Here is a 4,505-nt window from a genome sequence, read left to right as displayed (position 1 = left end):
TATTTATTCGCTTGTTTAATTTCTTCCTCTGAGAAGCGTGTGTTCATCTCGGATGCCCATTTCTGGATTGGGTCTTTAAATTTTGGGGCCACTTTTGTTTTTTTAAACATTTCAAGAAACAACTACACTGAACCTGTGGGAGAAGTTTTTCAAAAGTGCTGCTTGGCAGATGCCCTGTGTTCCTTCTTGCCCTGTGGTCAAATGAGCATGCTTGGAGCTCAGTGTGAGAAATGTCCCACTGAGCCCATTTGCATCGGTTTCCTAAATTGGGCAGCTAACCTCCAGCACATGGCTGTGGTGATGAGCTTGCAAGAGAACGTTCAGTAAGCTGTTGCTCCACTACATGTGGGCTCCGCTGCACCTCCCACCAAGGTGCTGCTGATAGCCACGTTTTCCATGGGCATTTGAATTTTCCTTTCCACAATTATGGTTTAAGCCACAGATAAAATTCACAGCCACGTTTCACTCAAGATAAACCTAACATCATAATAATACAAGAGATTAATTTGTGGGGGGAAGAGAGAGGCATAAAATGGCCTTGGTTTAAAGAGAGGTCAACACTGACGACTTCTAGAAGGGGATTGCTTTTGTCCCATGCTCACTGACGTGGGAGAATGCACAGAGAGCTCATTAGCATATAGGTGTTAGTACGTGAGCCGCAGCGACTTTCCTGCTGATCAACTGATGTCAACTTTTTTTTTTTTTTAAAATATATTTGGTTGTTATAGGGTCTCACTACGCAGCTCAGACTCATGGTGATTTTCCTGCTTTCAGCCTCCCCAGCGCTGGGATTACAGGCTTGCACCACCACTCCCGGACTCTGGTTGGCTCAGTCCACCCTGGGGGCATGGCTGGCATGAAATGCGGTGCCAGGGATCGAGCCATGGTCCCCAGCCTTGTCCAAGCTTGCCTAAGCAGACACTTAAGATCATTGAGCTATCTCGCCGGCTCCCTGAGGTCAACTTTTAAAGCCTCTAAGCCTTTCTCATGCTCTGGGACTCATGATGCTCTTTTCTTTTGAAGTCTTCCTTGACACTTACACATCACTAAATTTTCTCTTCTCTGATCATTTTAGAGAGTATATCGGTTGCCCACCACCAAAATCATGCTGCATAATAACCTCCCAAAACATAAATTCAATGGCAAATAACAACAGTAACATCAGATATTTGTTTATTTATTTTTCAGGGCTGGAGATGGAACCCAGGACTTCATGAATGCTAGGTAAGTGCTTTACCCCTGGGCTACCCTCCCAACCCCTCAGCTTACTGTCCTATCTACAGGTCAGGTGGGATGTGGGTGATCTTGGCTGGGATTTGGTCTAGATTGTAGATTTGTTTCAGATCTTCTTCCTATGTCTTTCATCTTCAGGCCCCATGAGGCTACCAGCGGGCATGTCCTTCACAGTAGTGAGTCTCATAAGGCATGTGCTTTGGCTTCTGTATGCTGTGAGCTCTGCCTGTGTTCATCGGCCAAAGCAAGTTTCAGGACAAAGCCCACCATCCTCAGTGGATGTGGAGGGTGCATTTCTCTTATGGAAGCTGAAAGAGAAGGAGTCAGTGTCTCATGGACAGTAGTTCACAGCAATAGTTCACAGTTACCAGCAATAGTTCACAGTTTAGCACTAAGTGAGGTACCCAGGAGTTGCGTCTTTTTGTCAGAGGTGGTGACATTGGAGCTGAACCATGAGGAATGTTGATAATTCTGTACCTTTGTTCACCACATCAGTGTTGAGGAAAGCAGATAATTCAATACATGATGCCCAGGCAGGCTTATAGACATGGCCTTGTGTTGTAGCTCGGCTGTGCCCCTGAAGGTGCTCCTGGAAAGTTCTTCTTGCTCTCAGTGTTGGAGATTGTTTGGGTCATAATGGGTCATGCTCTTCTCCCCTCAAAGTGGTCCAGTTTAATTTTTTTTTTTTTTTTGTGGTACTGGGGATTGAACTCAGGCCCTTGCACTTGCCAGGCAAGTGCTTATTCTACTGAGCTATCTCGCCAGCCCTTATGGTCCATTTTAAAATGATATACAGGAGTTTGATGGAGAAGAGAATATTAACATTACAAGTGGTGAACTTCAAATTAAAAACAGCTTGGACCTGAAGTGGAACCAATTTTTTTTTGATACTTTCTGACTAGTGTGGATTCTGAATTGTACCTGAAGGCAGACCTGGGTTTTCCTGACGGACCTCCAGCTTGGTGAATGGAGAACTGTAGACAGCAGTGATGCCGCCCGTGGTGTTCAGATACTGGAGAAGCACAGACCAATGAGTGTCAGCCTCGTGTCACCTCAATAATCATGCCACTTCTTCACCACCCACGTGAGGTGGGACAGAGGGGTGGAAGGAGAGAAAGAGATGGAACAGTATCTCATCTCTACCTTATGAACGAGCAAAGATTAGTGTCACATGGGTCAGCAGAAGGTGGAAACAAGGGAGAGAAAACGCACCGAGGATCCACAAAATAAGACAAAAGGAATCATCATTAAGTCAGTCTAGCATGACCTAGGGCAGGAATAATTTGCTGTCATGTCCTAACTCTGTTTTCTTTCATCTCTCAGCCTAACACCTATCTTTACCCATTTCCAGCTGAATGAGGCCCTGTGAGTGTGGTGAGTTCATTTGTTTCTTGTACTGTCTCTTGGGATGGAGTCCGACCGGTCAGGACACTGGAATTCATCAGACAAGGCCAGATGTTATGTTGGAAATCATACTCTTCCCTCCCCTCTGGGGAAACCTGTTGGTTCTTTCACCAGTAAGAAGTTAGAAATAAAGTGTGGTGACCAATCAGAGATACCAGAGGATATGGTTAGGCTGGGAGTAACTTTTCAGAGTTTATGAAAAACTGCAAACTCCACAGGGATTACACTTTTCCCTCAAGAGCAAGACATTGGGTGAACAGTGCTGGAGAGGGGACAATCGGGAAAGGAGCTTGTGTTTACTGAGGTCAGTGTCATTGTCTACAATGTCACATCTGACCTTCCCAGCCCTCCCAGTGCCTGTAGGTACTAGGGTTCAGTGTTTAAGAGCACAGACTCCGCAGCCAGCTTTTTGGCTTCTGCATGCCAGTGGCATGACCAAGCTAAGTCTCTGGGCCTCAGTTTCCTCATATGTATTTAATGGTGCTAAAGGAAGTTGTAGCAGAGTGTCTAGCACATCGCATTTGCTGCAAGGATAAAGTGATGCAGCAAGGGTGGAGGAAACTTCTCAGATGCTTCCCAGTTATTCTCCAAGACGTCCACATGCTTGTATGATCTCCCCACCCTTGAGTGGGGCTAGACCTGAGGACTTGTGTCGAATGAAGAAAATATGTTATGGTGGGCAGGATGTCACTTTCACTTCTGATTTCACTGTCACTTCCATCTTGCTTATCTCCTCTTGCATGACCTGATGGACTCTATGTTTAAGGTGGCCAATGGCGAGGCCTGCTTGGGAAAGATGAAAGTGTGGCCTCTGGTTCACAGCCAGCTTGGAGCGAGGTCCCTGTCTAAGAGCCCACAGGGCACTGGATCCTGCCAGCATCCACATGAGTGAGCTTGGGAACAGACCTTCCTCCAGGACAGCCTGCTGGTGACTAGAGTCTGCCCAACACCTGAGTCATGGTGTGTGGGTCACTCTGAAATACAGGACCTTGCTCCCCTTGCCTGTATTTCTGATTGACAGAAACTGTGAAGTAATAGGTGCTTGTGGGTGTAGGCTGCTAAATTTTAGGACATTTGAAGGACAGTAATAGATAATGAATGCTACATGTGTGCAATTCTTAAAGCAGGGCCTAGTGCATAGTATAGCCTCAATAGATATTCATCATCTTTATTGTTAATACAGTCAGGTGCAGCTTACCAATCAAGATAGAATCTGAGGAATGCAATGTTAGGTGATTTTTATCATTGTGTAAGTGTCATAGAGTGTCCTTATGTAAGCTGAAGTGGTGCAGCCTGCTGCACTCCTAAACTAAATGGTATAGTTATTATTCCTAGGCTGCAGACCTGTCCAGTGTGTTACAATACTGAATATTGTGGGCAATGATGCTACAATGATAAGTATTTAGTGCCTAAAGTGTTAAGTGTGTCTAAAAATATCTAAATAGGTTTGTTTACACCAACATCCCTGCAAACGTGGGGAATGTATTAGGATTTATGATGCTAAGATTTTATGATGTTTATGGTGGCTACAGTGTCACTAGGTCATAGGAGTTCTCAGCTCCAGTATGCTGTTATGGGACCATTGTCCTATATGGGGTCCATAATTGACTAAAATGCTATTGTATGGTGTATGACTGTATTTCCATTTCACTGATGAGTAAAAGACAGGGCTCAGAGTTACATAATGACTATGTAGCCGAGTGGGGTCTCTTCCCTCTCTTCCCTTGTTGTGACTATTTTCGAGTTAGTGCTCTCTTCCTCTAGGAAGACCTAGCTCCTGGGAGTGCTTGACAAGAGCTACTGAGGCAAGAAAGAGAGGTTCTGTGGAGAGTCTTGCAGAGGGCTGGGTCTTTTTTTTTAAATTTTTT

The sequence above is a fragment of the Octodon degus genome, unplaced genomic scaffold, assembly GCF_000260255.1.
Source record: "Octodon degus isolate 3935 unplaced genomic scaffold, OctDeg1.0 scaffold00130, whole genome shotgun sequence".
Classification (NCBI taxonomy): Eukaryota; Metazoa; Chordata; class Mammalia; order Rodentia; family Octodontidae; genus Octodon; species Octodon degus.
Note: the sequence above shows the minus strand (reverse complement) of the source record.